The following is a 22,089-nucleotide window of genomic DNA, read 5'->3' on the forward strand; positions in this document are numbered from 1 at the left end:
TATTGTTGAAATGAGCTCTTTGGTGATTTACTATTGGAGTTGACAATTCCCCCATTTTGCAATTTTAATTTTTTTTTAAGGTGACTATTCTACATGTTTTCTACAATAGACCAATCTTGTGTTGTGACTCTATCACATTCATCTTGAACCTTTGGTAGTACGTACAAGGGATAATATCATAGGGAACATAATAGCATGTTTTCTATAGATGTAAATTTATTAATATAATTGAATTCTTTAAATGAGGATTAAATTTATTGCTATTCTTGAAAGAAATTTGAAAAGATATGCACTTGTTTTATGGTAAGTGACTCTTGAACCCTTGCCTCGAAAACCATTCAATTTTATTGTGAATTAATTCTTGTTTTATAGCTAACTAATGAAATTATAAAAGAGAATAAATGATGGTTTCAATGTGTGAATTACCTTTCATTTCATGTCTTATGTCAATTTTGGCATTTATACTCTTTGGTTGTCCTCGACATTCTATTTGTTACTTGTCTTGGTAACTGAGAATCTCTTATTTTTCCTATGTGTTTTATCTTGAGTGGTGACATAAAATCTTAGATTTTAGGAGTTTATAAAATCCATCATGTTTTAGGCCTTGTCAAGATCTTTCTAACTCATTTGGAATGGAGTCAATCAGAGTCTGGACGTGAAAGTTAAGGTCCCAAGAGTGAAGGAAAATTTTTTGCTCACTTGAATTTTGTGTGAGTAAAAAAATTTTCATGCATTTCCTCACTTGGGAAATTGTATAATCTTGTCTAGTTATGTGAGAAACCTTATGCGAGAGTGTGCTAATCCAAAATGTTTCTTGACAAACAAAAATCACCTCTTTTGCACTTTGGAAGATGGAGATTGATGTTCCAAGTATCTTTTATTGAGTAAAGGCCAATTCAATCATGACATATCATATTTATGGCCATTTGTGAATTTTAAATATTCATGTTATTTCCTAAAGGAGGATTTAATATCCCTCATAATTTTCTTGGTACTTATTTGGGATTATCTCTTAGGTTTGTGTGTTCCCTATAATACCAATCCACTTTTGTGAGGTGATGTGTCTACTGCCAGTATTTCCTTGCTTGGGGGAGATGTTGCATTGGTCATTTGTGAGTGACTTGGTCCTTTTGGTGAATCTAAATTCTCCTTTTTGATGTTGAATATTGCACATCTCCTTATCCTTTCCTCTCTAGAGAAAGTAGGCTAGCATGGTTATGCCACTAGCTCAGTTAGTGTTGGATGAGTATTTTGATGGTTGGTGGAATTGGGAGTTTTCCCTAATACATCTTGAGCTGATTTAGTGAAGAGGTTTAGACACACTCCCTTTCAGTCCTAATATTGTGTAGTTTGTTCTCCTTAAGCTTGTATCCTCAAAAGGTTATCTCAATCAAGTTTCTCATTTATGGTTGACTTCAGGATGAAGATTGAGGTTAGCAGTAGGTTGGGTGTACTATTCCAAGTATGTTGCTAGAGGAACATGGTATCATTAGACACATGCTACCATCTTGTGAGTTGGTTTGATGCTAATACATGATTTTTTCCACTAATTAAATTATTTTCAACCTTGTGTAAAGGTGATAACTTGCCTGGTTGGGTTAAGTAACCCTAGTTCCTAGTGATGGTTGAGGTCTTCTACCATAGAGACTATGTGCTCCTACACTTGGTGGTTAGTTGTGGAGATTATCCTTTTAAAGTGTGAAATTTTGTATTAAGTTAACCATCATCCTTGTGTTCAAAGGGTGAGTTTATATGGATCAAGGATGCTCATGGATTGCATGATAGTGTTCTTGGGAATTTTGGGATGGCTATTCCCCATTATTCTAACTATTCTTGGAAGTGCATAGTTGTTTGACCTTGATTTGTGGTCACCTAGTAGGTGCATTTTGTATTTGGGCACCTGTTGATGATGTAGAGTTTATTTTTCCTTACCTTGCAGTATTGACTTTCTGCCTAGATGGGTTTTCCTAGCACTTAGGATGTTCCTTGTTGAAGGACCTTATGTTAGTGTGACATTTTTTCTCTTATGGTTAACCTATTTTGTAGTTGACAAGAAGGTTTCTAGATGTTGGAGTGATTTGGATTTGACTTGTGGAGAATTCGGTGAGTCATTCATTTTTTTTGGTTTTGATTTCATACTTGGTGTGTTTGGTCTCTATTCTTCGATGCTAGGCTTCCAAGAGTAAGCCTAGTCTTTGGAGGGGGTGGTGGTGTGATGTAGTGCCTCTCCCATTTGATTTCTATAAGTCATCCTGATGGATGCAACCTTGATGATTTTTCCATGTGTGATCATGATTAGGACCATTAGTGGTCTACACCCTTTGAGTGATTATATTTATGTTATTGTATCAATTGTATTTATTATGTTGATGGTTGATTTATGAGAATTATGATGTGTTAGATGGTTTCACTAATGTTTGTACCAATGATTACCAGGATTGATGTGGTATCATGATGTTGCTCCATGATTACCCTAAGATGTGTGCAGAGATTGCACTATGTATTATTATCCTCCCACACTTAACTAGGTTCCTATAGTAGTGGTTAGTCATGTATTTGACCATGTTCACTTATGTCTTTTAAGTTCCTTTTTATGTTTTTTAACGACTATTATTAATTCAATTATTAAATTCCTAAATAATTAGAAATGAATTGTCCATGTTGGATTCATTGGTTATGTGCTATGGATATTTTGTGTTGTTCATTTTGGTAATTAATGCAAAAAGGGCTATTTAAATGAAATTAATTAGGTGCTTTAATTATGTGATTTTGTGCAACTGTCACTTCAGCTATTATTATTGTGCATCTACAATTGATTTTGTTTACTTATTGTGTGAGACTTACATCCATAGCAGTGGCACATGGGTTAGTAATTAGACCTTTCATGTTGAGCCAATATTGTCCATGTATGGGTGATATATCTTTATTGTAATTTTAATCCTCTAATAAACTATAAATCCAAATTTAGAATGTATTATGTGATTAGACCCATACGTGAGCATATCTGTGCATTTGGGATTTCTCAATGGTCATGGAAAATATTAAATTAAATGATGTTTAATGGGTTGAAGGGTTCAATTATTTGATTTAATCTTTATTTTGTTGCTGGATAATTTTTTGTAGTTGGATTCCAATTCAATTGGAATCACTTGATTTAATTTGAGTTAAGGGAGCCAATTAGGTTATTTAATTTAAATAATCTAACTAATATGTCACTTTGCAAAAATGAATTGATTGGATAAAAGTTAGTTTATTCTCACTTCTCATTTTTTTATTAAGGGATTTTGGAGAAAATTCCTCCAAACCCTCTTGTGAGAAATCAATGTTTTTCTCATTGTAGGAGTTTGGTTCAACGGATCATTCCAAGGTTAGTCACATTGGATTCATATAACGATTTCTCTACAATGTTGACGGCTTGATCAGATTTGGCATTCCCATTATTTTCTGGTGGTATTTATCGTTTTTTCCCTCCTGGCTGCGATGTAGGACTCTTGGGTTTTAATGGTTTTACTCTATTTCAACTTCTATTTCATGTTGTTAAATTTTAGGGAGTGGAGAACTATTGTTCCCCTCATTTTTTATGCATTCATATCTTTTGGTTGGATGGGGGAACATTTCTATTTAGTAGAATATTAGAAATGCAAGTTTAGGTGTTGTTATGCTATTCAATTTTCATAAAATGTCCAAGTCCATGATTTTATTTGAAAAGTGTGATGTGGGGTTGATTTGTCCAGTGGGTTTTTTCTTGTTTCAAATTCCAAGATGTTTTAGTTTTGGGTGTTTTTGTATTGTTTCCTTTTGTGTGGCATTAGGGTTTTCACCTATTTCTTTATTTCACTTATTTAGAGACTTCATCTTGTAGCCATTACCTTAAGGATGAGGATTGTGGACTCAGAATAGTTATAGGACATTCTACGGTATTTTATTTCCTGATCCAAACTCATGTTACCATAGTGGATTTTGTGGAGTTTTGTCATTTGCCAAATTTTTAAGATTGGGAATCCTAGCCTATTTGGTGCATTTTATTGGAACCTTGGTCTTGCGACCCTATTCATGAATTAAGGGTTTAGTTTTGTTGTTATTTGAGAAATTAAAGGTTTGGGCTTTAATTCTTGTCTCATTTTGTGTGTCACCCATATATTGTTGGGATTTTGGCATTGTCTCCTTGGATGGTGAGAATGGATTGTATTTTATGTTTCCTTGCATGTAATGTTTCTTCGTAATGGACATTGGGATTCATGTAGAATCCATTCTTCTCGATTTAATCTGATTGAGTGAGTTCATGATGCTTGGTGACTTATTGTTCATTGGGATCCATGTAGAATCTATACTCCCAGATATAGGTTGCTTGAGTGATCTTCTTTTGCTTTGTATTTTGATTCATCCATCCCTTATTCTTTATGATCTTCATGTTATTGGTGTACCCACACATGAGCATGTGAGCATGCAATAGTCAGGTTCTTGTGGGTCCCAAACTCCCTATTGATTTAATTGAGTTATGTTCATTGGGTTTGGGATGGGAAACTTTATAGCCTACGAGCACTCTTTGTGTGATAAGCATGGGTATGTAGGGTAGACTAGTGGAGGAGCTTCTCATGTATACCTTGGTGTATCCTGACAAGGTAAACATGAAGAAGTTTATAATAAGTGATAAATAAATGAATTCATGAGTACTTAGAATAAGATAAGAAAATATTACGTACCTATATAGCTCATCTAAAGGTATGTGGTCATTCGGTTTATCCGAGGGCCAAGTCTGATGGCCTTCCAACGAGTGTTTCTACATGATTTTTAACTTGGGCTCCATGATACCAAGTGGTCTACTCTCCACCAAAGTCCCTACATAGTAGACCCATTGCATGTTTGACCATGACCTATTATATTTCATTGTCTCATGATCTTTTTTTCAATCCTCTATATTGCTTGGTGTGAGTGTTAGCTATGGACTGATGATTGTGTTGTGTGTTTGTATCGGATAATTTTCTCCATCAGCATGGTAAGAGTGGGCCTATGGGTACGACATGGTTGGAAGGCATAGCTACCTATACCAGTGCTAGGGACTGGTGTACTTAGATGGTCTATTTCTAGTTAAGGTTATTGCAAGATAATCACTTGTTACTTTGGTGTATCCTAAGTATGTTCTCTAATTATTTATGTTTTACTTTGGATGCATATGATATCATGTTTATATGGTGATTAATATGTTAATTTATGCATTCCTTTATCATGATATTGTATAATGTTTCTAGATGATGTTGCTTACCACTGCTTTGGATTAGTGATGCTATTAGTAGATTAGCATGTTGGATGTACTTGTTCTTATGATGTTAGTTGATCTAGTGAGACAACTCCAACTATCTTCTTGACAATTTGAGATTCATGCAATGGGGATGGCTAGGGCCTTTGAGGTCTTGTCATGCCATTATGGTTGAGAGTATATTAGCATTATTATATTTATTTTGGTGGCTTCATTGCTTGTGCTTTCATTCTTGTGATATTTGATTTATGCTCATGTATGTTCATTTTGATGTTGCTTTCCACATGATTATATTAGATGCTTTAGATAAGATGTTAGAATTATTTGATCATCAAGGTTTTTTTCAGGTAAAAATGGGTGACATTGGTTGAACGTTGGGAGATATTAGAAAAGTATCATATAGTTGTAGGGAGAAATATTATGCGATACTGGAAAGTATCACACAACAATAGCCAAGGGTATTGTGTGATACTGAGAAAGTATTGCACGGTAATAGGAAAGTATATTGGGGGATACTAGAAAGTATCACACAATAGTTTAAGAAGCATCATGCAATACTAGTAAAGTATCACCTCTTAGTAGTGTACAGTATTGTATTAAACTAGAAAATTATTGAATGGTTTATTTGAAAAAAGCTGCTCCAAAAAACAACAAGGATTTTTGTACTTGTCAAATGTATTTCAAAGGGTGTTTTGGATATCCTATTGAGTTGCACCCCTTCCTAGATCTTGATAGTTCAAAGATTAAGTGTTCCTATTTGTTTGACTTTTATTGTTGGTTTTTTAATGCGTTGTTACTAGTGACACTTGGAGATCATTGGTTTCTTGGATTTTGGGATTAAGTGTTCCATTGCACTATTTTGTTTGGATGCATGTTGATTTTGTTTGACTCCATGCCTGATACCTTAAAAAAAATATTGGGTTTTATTTGTCCTTGTTGCAATGATTTCTTAGTCAGGCATTACAAATCTTCACTTAAGAGGAACTAAATATACTTGGTCCAATTATAGGGTGAGGGAAGATCTTTTTCAAATTAAGGTTGATAAATTATATCTCATGATTGGCTTTATAGTTATTACTACTCCCTTTCCTCCTTTCCCAAAATTGGTTTCAATCACTTTCTGATTCTCTTTATTGCTGATTGAAGGTATGATAGGAAGAAATTTTCATCTAGATTTGAGAAGATGTGGATGATCCATCTTTGTTTTGAATCCTCTTTCAAAGATTGGTGTGATATTAAGGTGGAAGGAACAACTATGTTTATACTAGCCAAAAATCTTAACAATGTTAAAAAGAGAGTGAGAACTTGGAACACAAACCAGTTTGGTGATATTTTTAAAATAAAAAACAAGTCAAAATGAAACTCAAGGACTCTAAAGAGAATATATAGAATGATGGTCTCTATGATCATCTCCACTATTTGGAGAATCAGCTTTTGGTGATTTATCATGGTATCATTGCTAAGGAGAAGACCTTTTGGGGCAAAGATCTAGATAAGTCTAGCTATCAAAAGGAGACAACAATAAAAAATACTACCATATGAAAACTCTCAAGCATTGGGTTGTTAATTGTATCTCCTACCTCAACAACCCTAGAGATAAAATATCTAATGAGCATGGAGTATTTTTGGAGATGCAAAGACACTTTTTGTCTCTTCTCTCTACTTACAATATGTTAGAAATTGGTAATTAGCAGAGGCTTATCTCTAATATTCCCATGATGGTTTATGAAAGATTGAGTAAAGACCTAACCTTAATCCCTTTTTTTAAGTGAAGTGAGGAGGTGGTCATAGCCTTCGAAGGAGACAAAGTGCCTAGCCTAAATTGATTCCCGGTGTTTATTTTTTAGGAAATGTGGCATATAATTGGAAAAAGATGTCTCAAATGTAGTAAATTAATTTTTTGATGCTCCATCTCTACTTAAGGATATCAAACCCATTTTTATTTCTCTCATCCCTAAGAAGATTGGTGTTCATCAAGTGAATTAGTTCAGACCTATTTATATGTCTTTGTAACTCCTTTGATAAGATCATGTCCAAAGTGATCACTTGTAGTGATGACTTGTAGGTTGAGTTGTAATTCCTTAGGAAAAGAAAGATAGGATATATTGGATCCTTGGTTGCCCAATATCTAGTTTACTTGGTGTTTATTTGGGTGTCACTCTTTGTAATAAACCTTTGAATATCTTTCGGAAAATCTTGTTGGGTAATTTTTTCTCATAAGCTAGCATGATGGAAAAATAATTTTCTAAGTTGGGTTGGGAAGGTTACTCTTCTACAGTGTAACCTCCAGAACCTTCCCACCTATGTACCATATTTATTCAAGATCGCAAATATATATCCTAAGAAAATTGAAATAATTAAAAATAATTTGTTGTGGATAGGGATGAAAGAGAGGAAAAGAATGCCTCTTATTTCCTCGTAAAATATTTTCAAACCTAAAAGGAAAGAGGTTTTAAGTCTGAGATTGATTAAAAATTGGAGGAGGGCTATTATAGAAAAACAAATATGAAGAATTCATTGAGAGTAGGAGCAGAATATTATCCTTACAAAAAACTATACTGATGTTTTCCCATCATTGTAGGTTTCTTAAATGCTCTTGATATTGAAGGAGGCTCTCATAGCTAGATATCCATTTAGGATTTCAAGAATATCACCAAAAATGGTACTAGATAAAAGTTGGTTAATAGGAGGAAAATTAAAATTTGGGAAGACTTCTAGTTAATCAATGTTCCTATCGCTAGAAAAATAAAGGATCAAAGAATCATTGATAAAATAAAAATAAAATATAGGGAGAAGGATGTTGATTATTATATTAATGGTAATTAGGTCAATTTAGAGAACATTTGCATCAATCTCCATTTTATCTAGATGTATCTAAATTCTTGGAGAAGTAAAGAGAAATAGGATATAATTGTTCAAACTAATAACCCAAATGGGTCTACTCTATGACTTTTGGTTTGTCCTTGATTATCCCCACTGAAGAAATTATTTTTGTGTTCATGTTACATAATAGGTACTGTAATCACCAAAAAATGGCAATCTCTACTATTAGTCCCCTTCCTAGTATTTTCAATAATTTATTATTGTCTTAGTCTTGATCAAATCATCCAAAATCCATTTATTTAAACTATAATCTATGGTTTAACAAATTTATCCTAAGTACTTGTTTAATTAAAGGGAGTTTTCTCCCCTTATGTTAAATAAAAATGCCACTTCCCCTTTATCCTAAAGTGTGTGCACATGAAGCATTTTCCCCATTTAAAAAATAAAGGAAATAACTTTTTGTCATATATGAGGAACAAAAAAGTCAACTCTTGATTGTGATTGGTTGAAACACTTGTGCACATGGATCATTGAAATATCATCATCCACTCTTGATTAAATCTCTCCTTTCTCATGATTTCTATCATTCATCTATTTTTAAAAGGGAGATATCTTTCTTCATTCTCATATCTCATATTTTCATAATAATTTTATGTTGTAGGATTTTTAGTTACTCTTTGGAGCTTTGGAGAGCTTGTGAGATTATTGTATCCATACCTGAATTTCATGGTAGCATTATGTCATACTTTCGTTACCTTAGTTACTTTTACTCTTTAGACTAGTTCATCTAACTTAACTAGGAGGACTTGTAATACTCTCATACTTGTTATTTTAGCTTGTATTTGGTAATCGTGTAGCATTCTTTTCCTTTTTCATTCTATTACATGTTGGTTCTTGGACATTAGCACTATTTCTCTTGTCTTTAAATCTCCCATTCTATAGTGCACCTTGCAAGGGCTGCATAACTAGGCTAATTTGAGAGCCACAACACTTACATTTGCACCTCTTAAATTTCATAGATAGGGAGCTCTAAGTCATGATTCAAGTTTCCTAACATATGGGATAGATAGAGTGTCCTAGAGAAGTGTACCACTTTTTAGTTTACATTTTTGTTGCCCACCATGGGGCTGGAAAACCTTGTCTAGCTCTTGTTCTTACTTTTTTGTCATATTGTTTCTTGTTGTTTCAACTATTTATTTTTTGTAGATAGAATTATCATGTGATATATCTCTAGTATTGTAAGATCCTTTACCCTATATAAGTGTGATACTTTTCCAGTATTGTATTATACTTTACCCTATAGTAATGAGATATTCTACTAGTTATTCTATTGCAAAACTTTCGTAGTTTTTGTCACACATGTATTATGTGAAGTATTGCACACAATAACATAGAGTATCACACCTATAGATTTTATAGTCTGGTTATACGAGAAGTGTCTTATAATACTAGTGTAGTCAGAAGTACCATCCACCTTTTTTTAGCTCACTATTTTAGTTCTCAATTGCTATTTTTGTTACTTGAAGTTTTCCATTTTTAAGGTTTCTAGTTTTCTAATAGTCTAACTAGTGGTATTGTTGGGTATATTTTATATTTGCTAACTCTTTGATTTCATAACCTTCTTGTTTTTTAGGGATTTCTCACTTGCTTGCTAAAGAATGATTGTCAAAGATAAAATTTAAAAAGGTACTACTAACATTTTGTTGCGGGGCTTCCCAAAAAAAGAAAACAAAAAATCAAAAAGGTTTTTCTATGTGTCTTCTTTCATTTCCAAGTATGACATGGTACTAGTTGTTTCTTTTCATTAGGCACATAAAACTTGTAAGTAGGGGCTCATTCCTGATAAGAGAGTATTCTCTTCATCTTTTAGGTGAATAAGAAATCTTGATTATTTATTGAGTCAAGAAAGTAAGAAAGATACTCCACTTTTTATTGGTTTTAATGATTCTTTTTGGTGTGTTTGGGGGAAGCATCAAATAATAGGAGACTATCCTCATTAACTTCTTAGGTCAATCAGAAATATTGACTTGTTTGGTATGGATCCATTTTGTTCTAATCTCTTAGAAAGAATTTTACATTTAGAGGGCCTACTATTGGTGGAAAGATATCAATAAAAATGACTTGAAGTGAGAATGAGAAAAACCTAGCTAAACCAACCCACTATAGTCACAAACCCATTGACAAAGGTAAAATCCTTTATAGGTATAAAATTTGTCTTCATTTGGTGGGAGTACTTGTGGGATTGTGATCATGAGGACATCACTAGGTGGGATTTCTTAAGGTACTCTTGTGGCCATGGGGTCTATTCCTTACTTTTTTAATAAGGTGTTCCGATATTAGGTGCTTGACGGGTGTTGTGAACGAGACCCTTACTAGACACTTTAGGATTTAGAGACCACCCTTATTAACTACTCAATATCTTAGTGCAAGAATCAATCTTCGTAGACTACCCAGATCACCCCAAGATGTTATGCTCACCATATGTGTTGCTTTGATCATATTAAAGAGACTTTTATGAAAATGTCAATATCTATTATTGGGAAACACTTTATGTGAGATGAGGGGACACCAAATGTGGGCTAAGGTATTCAGTAATGAACTGTGAACTTTAAAAAGATATTTCTTGGTGTGTTCTCATTTTGTTGTAGACTCGTGGAAATTATTTGAACATACACATAATGATAGAATTCTTAGGATTTTCTATTTTGAGAATTGCACAAGTGTTTCTATTGGAAAGGTTTATTTTTCCCTTTCTCAATTGCTTTAAGATGTGGACTTGAACCACTATTTACTTTCAAAATATCACATTTTGTTGGAAATCTAATTGAAACGATCATTATGGAAAGAAGATTGATTGAAAGAGGGAGATTGTTATTAAAAGAATGTTTTCAATCATTGTTTTGTCATTGATGTCAAACCTACTATTTGTAGGAATGACAATTGCTTATAAGATCCAACTACTATCACTTATTTGATTGATGAAGAGGATTTAATCAACAAGATGTAACAAAAGCACCTAAGGGAAAGGTTGAGATATGATTTTGTAATGAAGTGTAGGGATTAGCTAAGACAATGGTTAAATGATGTATTGATAACATACTCAAAGATATAGATGTTGGCCATAGTAAGAAACACTAGAGGTATAAGATGGAACAAGGTTGACTACAAAGATTAAACTAAGCTCATCAATAAGTGCCAAGAAAGCTATTTTAAGCTAAGAAAATTCTCAGTTGGAGTCGAGCAAATGTAAAATCTAGTGTGTACCGAGTGAACTTCAGGTGACAAGTGAAGTTCAAGTGCTGAGTGATATAGAAGGAGCAGAGTAAATAGAAAATTTAGTCGATATCGAGTGAATTCACAGTAGGTTTCAAGCATTAGTAAAATGTAGTTGATGTCAAGTAACATAGTATGTTCTGAGAATTAGAATTTCAATAGTGTCAAGATACTGCATTATTAGAAATGTCAAAGATTCACCAAATCTAAGCCAATAGAGTTGTTACCTTGAATTTGTGAAACACCTAGAAGATAAGGATGATGAGTTGGTGGCACAAAATTCCATGTAAACCATTTTTGAGTGAATTCAAGAGGATTCTTTATGATGTCTCTAGAAGAAACATAATATTGGTTAGATTCAATGAATCCTACCTAATCCATATGAATTGAAATTCGAGGAGGAAAGAATCGAGTGGGAAAAGAAATTACAAGACTATTTAAGAAGTCAAAAACCAAGAAGTGGATTTTTTGGTGTGCCAAATTGCAATATGGTTGAAGCATGTCAAGGAGAAGACATCTAGGAGAAGGAAGAATAGAGTACAGAGACTCTGCTTTGACAAGTGGTCAGAAATAGAGGATTACACTAGTACATTGAGCATGCAGACTTAAGGAGACTAAGCTTGAAAGGAGGGAAAGTTGTCAGGAGCTGCAAAGACTAAAAGCCAGACAATGGTATGAGCTAAGAAGTGATATGAAATTTGCAAGCTAACTTGTATGTTGTAATCAGGTCAAACCTCTTATTGTTACTCTCTAGCAATTGTATTAGTTAGGGTAAAAGAAAATCTTATGGACTTAGGTTGATCTAACAACCATTTGTAAATCTTTTAACGCACTAGCATTCCAAGTGAATGTTCTAAAGCCTCTAACTAGGCCCACTTCTAACAAGGTGGTTAAATCCTTTAACAAGGTCATATTTAATAGTGTGGTGTGGCCTTCAATAAGGTAGGCCTTTCATAGGGCATAACTTTAGAAGAGTGAGAATTGAGTAGCATGTTACTAGTGGATTTTCTCTTTTGGTAAACAAATTGTTCTTTCCAATGTAACTCTTAAATGCCCAAACCTATGAGAAATAATTTGATACCAATAGTTGGATAATCTATTATGAGGTTGATAGATTTCCTCTAAATTGAAAGGTATAGCTCCCTTATCAATGATATTCAATGAAGTTGTTTGTTCCTAAACTAATTGGATACGTTCTTAACCCAAGAATGGAAGAGGAAAACCAATCTAGTCCTAGACAAAACTAACTTAGATATATTTTAGTTCTACACCTAGCCAATACCAAGAACCCACAATTCCTATGACTTCTCGACATTGGTAATGCAATGAATGTAGATTATGTGAATGCAATGAAGAAATGAAGATTTAATATTCAGATTTCTGTAATAGGAATACGTGCAAATTCTCTGATCTACAACACATTCATTATCTGACACAAGATGCAAGATAATATCCAAAACCAAATACAACAATTCTCTAATTGAATATATTCAGAAAATAATACCCAAATTTTTTTATTTGAAGTAAAAATTCTTCTTTGTTTTGAACACAACAAATACAATGCTCTGATTTTTATTTGCCTACAACTCTGGCCAAATCTATTACATAAATCAATGCATAAAATAAACTACTATCTCCCCTCTACTCTAGAAATATCCACTCTTGCAGAAAAGAATAACCCTTTGCAAATGAAAAGGGTTTACAATAAATACATTCTCTAGCTATCGTTTGGTTTCTTCTAGTGACTTTTCAGTTCTGTAACCAATCTTGTCTCTTTGACTTCTCATATTTTTCCTTTTGAAAATTGATATGCTTATTAACTTTTAAAGTTAATAATGATATATATTAACATATTTACATTATATTTTAACAATTGACATTTAAATATGTTAAATCAATATCAAAATCTTTCCTTTGTTGAGTGGATAGCAAAATAAATACTATAGCCAAGTAAAAATGGGTCATGTTTTGGGGGGCATATCTTTTGATTCCACCATTGGATTGAGCTCATTTTTGGATATGTTTTTACAAAACCTAATTATCTTCATTTTGAGTAAAGCGATCAAAAAAAAAATCATTGAGTCAAAAGATATGAGCTACTGAATTTTTCTCTATATGACTGTTACAAAATCAGATTTGATAAAATAAAGTTTCCAGCCATTCTTCTTTCACATGCTATGTAACCCAGATATCTTCAATTTTCCACTATGTTATCTTCCATGCTTACCATGTTTATTACTTGCTAGATTTTGGAAGTGATTCTCTAGAATGCTTGTGGTGGAAAATCCCAAATGAAGGTTGAAAAGCATACCAAGTTCTCAGTTTTCCACTTCTCTATTATGGGTGAAATTCACACATTCTAGTAATAGTTGCACTTTGAAAATAATTAACAAGCAATACTTCTTCTTTTCTATCAGGTCACTAGCCATGGAACACTCTAATTCATCCTTTGTGGAAATTTGACTTTTGTCTTCTCCCTTTGTGGAAAACTCCAAACTGACTGTAAAAGGCGTAGCAGAAAATGAATTTTCCACTTCATATTTAATGTCATGTTGATGTCCAAATCTTCAAGCAATAAATCATTATGAGATTACTATTCTTTTTTTAATCAATTAAGAGCTCTTTTCCATCTCTCTATTGTAGATTTGATGCTAAGTGGAAATTTCATTTTTGAGTGCGAAAAGTGTACCCAATCATCAACTTTCCACCTTCATGTAGTGGGCACAATTTTGATGAAGATTGATTCATAAATTACTTTTCTAAAATGATCTTAATACTAGACCCCATATATCTTCATTTTGGATTGAGATTTTCCTTTTCTCTGCTCATGTGGAAAAATAAAATTTCACTGCAAAAGGCATAGCAGAAAATGAGTTTTCCACTATGCTTTTCCTTTTGGTGGAAAATGAAACATTTTCTTCTCTAATGGAAAATCTGAAAATCACTGCGAAAGGCACAGCGGAAAATGAGTTTTCCACTATGCTTCTCCCTTTGATGGAAACTAAAACATTTTTTTCTCCAATGGAAAATCTGAAAATGATTGTGAAAGGTGTAGTGGAAAATGAGTTTTCCACTATGCTTCTCCCTTTCGTGGAAACTAAAACATTTTCTTCTCCAATGAAAAATTTGAAAATGATTGAGAAAGGAGTAGCGGAAAATGAGTTGTCCATTATGCTTTTCCCTTTGGTGGAAACTAAAACATTTTCTTCTCTAATTAGAAATCTGAAAATGACTGCAAAAGGAGCAATGGAAAATGAGTTTTCCACTACACTTTTCGCTTCGGTGGAAAATCCCAAGTTGACTAATCCATTGTGGAAAATTCAAGAAGTGCTTCTCCATGGTAGAAAAATGAACTTTGACTTTGATTTACTTTCACATTGGACACAGTAAACATTCAATCTTTCATAGAGATTTTTTTAAGCATTCTCGGAACAATTTTAGGAAATTCTATACATGAGGCAACTTTAAAAGTTTTTAAAATGGTGAACTGAAAGTGCACCTATAGTTGGCTCTAAATGGGGATTATGTGCTATAAAGTACATAATGAATCCAAAATCTCTAGCAAAAGAAAAGTACCTATCCATTGGGCTACAGAATCTATGCAAAAATAGGATTATCAAAGAATTGCTCATCGGGAGGGCAGAGGGGAGCAAGACAAAACCAAAACTGAGAAAGTAGGAAACACTAAACTAAGCACACAAAAACTATGGAAACAAAAGCTTATTTACAAACATAGGTGAGGAGACCTCACCAAAAGAAAAGCAGGCGGGAAGAAACTCAGACATGGCCATTAACTAGCAAAGAAAAATATGAGCCCCTCCAGTGAAGTGCATTATACTTTTCTAGGTTGAAACAAAACCAAGATCTCCTAGAAAAATCTCTATTTTTGAAAACAAAATTACCATAGTGTAAGTAATTAGTGACCCAAAAATACTTTCCAAACAACCATGCCTCATCATAGACTTCTAATTTTTTTGTACCCTTGTGCACATTATTTCTCATACATCCAACCATCCTTTATTGAAAAGAAAAATGATCACAAACTTCTGAAAATGGAACTGCAACATTTTCACAGTAGATAAATTTAGATTGTTGTAACTTTTGATTTGATCACTCTTAAAAGGAATCCCAGTAGATAAATTTAGATTGTAAAAATCTAAATGTCCACATAATTCTAAAACATATGTTGCATCATACTCACATTCACTACAATCATCTTTGATAGCAATTTTAGATTTCAAACCAAGATTGAAACATAATGATTCTTAATCGCACATAGGATCAAACTGAACTGGAATAACTTCATCACTTTTTGTGGCTATCAATTCTGAAAAACTTTAATCCAAATTTAAAATCTCAATACTTGAATTAGTTGTAGAAGAAGACTTACATTTTCCTAGCATCAAGATTTGATTAGCTTCCATTTCATGATGAAGAAAAATATAATCCAGCTCTGAATCATCTTCATGGTGCTACAACACTTCATTAGCCATCAACGGTATTTTTTTGGAATCTATCCTTGCAACCACTTCTTCAAACATATCTTTAGACTTAAAATGATATTCATCAAAACATGTTTCAGCCTTTTCATCAAGAATACTCAAATTGGCATCTTCTACAAAAGAAAATGATTCTAACATTGCAGATTGAACCTCATCTTTTCTATTATGTTCTTCAAACTTATAAGTCTCATATTCCACTTTTGTACAAATCAAGGGATGACTTTCACAAGAAATATTATACAAAAGATGATCTTCATTATTCTCTTCAAATATGAAACTTTCAACAATAGGAGAAAAGGAAAGCATCGGTAAATCCTCATTTTCTATTTCACTTACCATTTCTTTGCCACCCCTAAAAGTGTCTCTATTCATTGAAATTTGTGCCTCTAGAAGCTGGAGTATTTCTTGTTCTCTAAGAACCAAGCAATTCACTAGTATTGGTTCTTCTTTTGCTGATTTTTCTCTAGGTAAACTTGTGAAAACATACTTCCCTTTTCTTCAGTCTTCAACATTAAAATATGCTTGGATCACACACTATAATAGTAAAGTGGATTAATGATCTTCTAAGGGATTTAATCCTTTTCTTTTAGCTTTAGTAATACTTTGTTTAAATGCAGTCCAAAGGAATTGCAAGTTAGGATCACTTTCAGCATTTATTTCTTCAAATGTGGGTTTCCTTTTGATTTTTTTTATTGGTTGAACTTCTTTCTCACTCAAGACTGAAAAATTATAGGAAAAAAAATTAGGTGGGAGTTTTGGAACCACTTTATCATCCACTTTTAATTCATTTCTTAGTTGCAATACCCTTTCCTCACAATGCTACAATAACTTCTTCTTTACCTCTAGCTCTTTCATCTTGTGATATCTGGAACAAACACTTCTCCATAAAAGAACTAGTGCATGATCTTCTTCAATGCTCAAATTCATTTTTCTCCTATGAGTAATGCTTTCTCTAAAAGCATCAAACAATTCATGCAGTACTGGATCATGTGTTTGATGAAGTTCAAACAAAGAAGGATCTGGCCTTCTTCCTTTCACAACTTTAATGGGCATGGTCTTTTAATAATAGAGTCGTCAATCTCCTACAAGTAAAGATAATAATAAAAATAGAGGAAGTGAAACTCTAGTACTAATCTTCTTTTCCGCTTTTCCAATAGAGTTGCAAAAAATTTGTTGCTAAACAAATTGTTCTTTCCAATGTAACTCTTAAATGCCCGAACCTGTGAGAAATAATTTGATACCAATAGTTGGATAATCTATCATAAGGTTGATAGATTTCCTCTAACTTAAAAGGTACAGCTCCCTTATCAATGATATTCAATGAATTTGTTTGTTCCTAAACTAATTGGGTATGTTCTTAACCCAAGAACAAAAGAGGAAAACCAAGCAAGTCGTAGACAGAACTAACTCAGGTAGATTTTAGTTCTACACCTAGCCAATACCAAGAACCCACAATTCCTATGACTTCTCAAAATTGGTAATGCAATGAATGTAGATTATGTGAATGCAATGAAGAAATGAAGATTTAATATTCAAATTTCTACAATAGGAATACGTGCAAATGCTCTAATCTAAAACACATTCATTATCTGACACAAGATGCAAGATAGTGTCGAAAACCAAATAAAAAAATGCTCTAATTGAATATATTCGGGAAATAATACCCAAATTCTCTGATTTGAAGTAAAAACTCTTCTTTTTTTTTAACACAACAAATACAATGCTCTAATTTTTATTTGCCTGCAACTCAAGCCAAATCTATTACATAAATCAATGCATGAAATGGAATGCATAAAATAAACTATTGTCTCCCCTCTACTCCATAAATACCCACTCCTGTAGAAAAGAAGAACCCTTTGCAAATGAAAAGGTTTTACAATAAATATATTCTCTAGCAACCATTTGGTTTCTTCTAGTGACTTTTTCGTTCTTTAACCGATCTCGTCTCTTTGACTACTCATATTTTTCCTTTTGAAAAGTGATATTATTATTAAATTTTAAAGTTAATAATGATATATATTAACATATTTACATTATATTTTAACAATTGACATTTAAATATGTTAAATCAATATCAAAATCTTTCCTTTGTTGAGTGGACAACAAAATAAATAGTGCTGCTAGGTAAAAATGGGTCATGTTTTAGGGGGCATATCTTTTGATTCCACTATTGGATCAAGCTCATCTTTGGATATGTTTTTCCAAACCTAATTATCTTCATTTTGACTAGAGTGATCAGAAAAATAATCATTGAGTCAAAAGATACGAGCTGCTGAATTTTGCTCTATATGACTGTTACAAAATCAGAATTGATAAAACAAAGTTTCCATCCATTCTTCTTTCACATGCTATGTAACCTATATGTATTCAATTTTACACTATGATATCTTCCATGGTTACCATGTTTATTCCTTGCTAAATTTTGGAAGTGATTCTCTAGAATTCTTGTGGTAGAAAATCCCAAATGAAGGTTGAAAAGTGTACCAAGTTCTTAGTTTTCCACTTCTCTATTGTAGGTGAAATTCACACATTCTAGTAATAGCTGCACTTTGAAAATAATTAGCAATCAATACTTCTTCTTTTCTATTAGGGCACTAGCCATGGAACACTCTAATTCATCCTTTGTGGGAATTTGGCTTTTGCCTTCTCCCTTTGTGGAAAACTCCAAACTGACTACAAAAGGCGTATCAGAAATTGAATTTTTCACTTCATATTCAATGTCATGTTAATGTCCAAATCTTCAAGCAATATATTATTATGAGATTAATATTCTTTATTTAATCAATTAAGAGCTCTTTTCCATCTCTCTATTGTGGATTTGATGCTTGGTAGAAATTTCATTTTTGACTACGAAAAGTGCACCCAATCTTCAATTTTCCACCTTCATGTAGTGGGCACAATTTTGATGAAGATTGATTCATAAATTACTTTTCTGAAATAATCTTGATCTTGAGATTTTCCTTTTCTCTCCTCATGTGGAAAACTAAACTTTGACTACAAAAGGTGTAGCAGAAAATGAGTTTTCCACTATGCTTTTCCTTTTGGTGGAAAATGAAACATTTGCTTCTCCAATGGAAATTCTGAAAATGATTGTGAAAGGTGCAACAAAAAATGAGGTTTCCACTATGCTTCTCCATTTGTTGGAAACTGAAACATTTACTTCTCCAATTGAAAAATCTGAAAATGATTGCAAAAGGCACAACAGAAAATGAGTTTTCTACTATGCTTCTCCCTTTGGTGGAAACTGAAACATTTGCTTCTCCAATGGAAAATCTTAAAATGACTATGAAAGGAGCAGCGAAAAATGAGTTTTCCACTACACTTTTCCATTTGGTGGAAACTGAATCATTTACTTCTCCAATGGAAAATCTAAAAATCACTCCAAAAGGAGCAGTGAAAAATGAGTTTTCTAGTATGCTTTTCCCTTTGGTGGAAAATCCCAAGTTTAAAAGTTTTTGGGAAATTCTTTACGTGAGGTGACTCTAAAAGTTTTACAAATGGTGAACTAAAAGTGCACCTGCATTCTCAAATTGGGTTTCCACATAAATCATTGTGTTATGTGTTGATCTTTTCATGTGTTATGTATGCATGGTGATTTACAGTAACTTGTTGAATAGGAAAGTTAAAGCATGGATGAATGAATAAGTTTTATGGGAACACTTTACTTGATGAAAAGTTTGAATATGACATTTGGACCTTGAATAATTGATTCACCCCTCCCCCCTCTTAGTTATTATAAAATATTTCTAACAATTGGTATCAGAGCCATCTGCTGATTTAGTTCTAGGGTACTAGAAGCAAGAAGATCAAGATGTCCAAGAGAGAAGTTCCCAAGCTCAATAAAGATAACTTTGTTGCATCGTAGAGTCTAATGAAATTTCACCTCGGATCAATAGGTGATTATGCAAAAACATCAATTGGAATAGAGCATGTAGACCCAGCTAGACCCCTCTCTATAGATGACTTGAACAAAAGGAAGGAGCACAATTAGGCAATGCTGGAGATTGCCTTTGCACTTAGCTATGCTAATTTTGATGACATTAGAGGTTGTGATACTCCATTTAACATGTGGAAAGCCCTATCATATATTTATACAGGAGATCAAATTGTTCAGAGAGCAAAGAAAGAAAGCTTTGGAGGAAAGTTTTATGACATGAAAATGGAGGAAGGTGAGACTGTTGCTCATTATGGATCCAGAATGAAAGAAGTGGTAAGTGTAATAAGAAATCTAGGTGGTCAATTAGAAGAAGAGACTATCAATAGAAAATTCTATCTACGCTATTAAATTTTCAGCCATCCAAGAGCTAAGGTGTTTACAAGGGAGCACACTAACCTTTGAAGGAATAGTGGGAAGACTTGTTGCATCTTAATTGTCTAACTTTGATAACTACAAAACTGAGAATCTTGAATCTTCTTTCAATGCCAAGCTGACATTGAAGGACACTGAGGAGGTGAAATCAAAGATGAGATATCCCTGACAGGTTATTTGCCTCTTAAACACCAAAATACTAAAACTTCAATCATTAGGAATTTTGTCAAAGAGTTAGCAATCGAGCTCTGACCACCCGTTAAACTTTGACAAACACCTATTACTTGGCAACCAAACTCAACCCAAAAGAAAGTACTGCTTTGCGCAAGTTTGTTGTTTTATAGTTTTGATCAATGTTAAATGCAAATAGGCAAACCACAACTAATATGCTGAATACTGAGATTAAATGAATTAGGCTGCAATAAATTGTTCTTGATGGCCAATTTGCAATAGGGGATCATCATTCTATTATCTAAAACTTCAATCGACAACTCTAATTTAAATGCACCACAAATTACAATTTCAAATACAAGAACCTGATTACAAAGTTTGCAGCAGACCACGTCTCTATCAATCCCCTTTAGCTTCTGGCAGCGAAACCTAGGAGATCACAGTCTGAGAAGAAAGTCTCCACAGCCAACCAAGAAGAATGCCCTTATAGCCAATTGCATTCAGTATGCAATGCCCTCAGTTGATAATATAAGATGATCAGCTTCAGCAATCAACTGACCCAAACGACAGCTCTCCAAGGCGATTTGATGATAGATCATCTCCCACCATGACTGCATCCACGATATGCCTAAATTGCGTGGCCCGGCTATATCTCATGTCTTTGTCACATGATCAACTAAAACGTTGGAATCTGTATGCTTTTTGCGAAACATAATAGAGCTATGGATCCGACCTGCGGTTATGTGCATCGCCTAGTCACCTACGTCTTTCGTTACCCATGTTGATGGCCGGTTACATATTATGTTCTAGAATGCCGCAGATGAACACGATTTCTTCAAACTCGCACGATGCCCACTGGACGCGTTTCGAGGTTTGCTTGTGATCTCCAACCGAGGTCGCAAATTTGATCCGCTGATTATGATAATTGCTCCAAAATCTCTGTGGTAGCCGTTGTTTGGAAATGCTCCTGCTGTGATGAAAAAACCCCAGTACCGACCCTCTACTATAGCCGCTCAACAACCCGCGACTCACAATTTTTGTTAAGGAAACCTCTAGCCTCCCGCCTGCGATGTTAATGACAAAGCTCACTGATACTCATGAAACTCTGGTTATTCGAGCCTGCCGTTTCATTAGTTCCTAATCCTAGGTTTCTCAACTCCCGGCCAGACCTTTAAACCCTTTAAAAGTCCACTGAATAATTGAAACTCGTCTCCAATGCAAAAACTCTACAATTCCTCAATTCTGCCCTTGAATCTTCAATTCCGCTATTAACCTGATAATCTGAATCAAATCCTGCAAGAACCACAAATTTGGCCTTAAGCCACCGATTTACGCCCTGATGAAATGACTGAATGTCACCTCCAATCTGCAATAATTCGGATGATATTTCACACCCTCAAAATTGCGAACCAATTGAGAGTTATTGTTCTCAATGGCCAACTGTGACAATTGTAGAAACCCTAGGTTCCACAATGCACCTGTGATTGAATCACAATCTGAAAATACAAAGAGAAATAACCAACTGCCTCATTCGAATGGAGCCCCTCGGGGTGCCTATTTATTCTTTTTCTCCATCCTCTCCAGAGACTTCTAGAACCTTTTTGATCTTATCCCTCAAGTGACTTTATTAAATACCCCAAGTAACTTTATTAAATACAAGGTTATCTTTTAATATTATGTATTTAATTAAAATAATTAATTAGTCATCCTTGGACAACCAGTATTAATTAAATTAATTAAATAGAACTGTCACC

At 33.6% G+C, this 22,089-nt stretch overlaps 1 pseudogene; it reads left to right on the forward strand.

Annotated features, from left to right (window-relative positions):
- Positions 1 to 19,921: 19,921 nt before the first annotated feature.
- The window catches only part of LOC149538367 (switch 2-like), a 54,791-nt pseudogene continuing 52,623 nt past the window's right edge, over positions 19,922 to 22,089 (forward strand).

Source organism: Cupressus sempervirens, chromosome 9, assembly GCF_028749045.1.
Source record: "Cupressus sempervirens isolate cs-2001-9-10 chromosome 9, ASM2874904v1, whole genome shotgun sequence".
Taxonomy (NCBI): domain Eukaryota; kingdom Viridiplantae; phylum Streptophyta; class Pinopsida; order Cupressales; family Cupressaceae; genus Cupressus; species Cupressus sempervirens.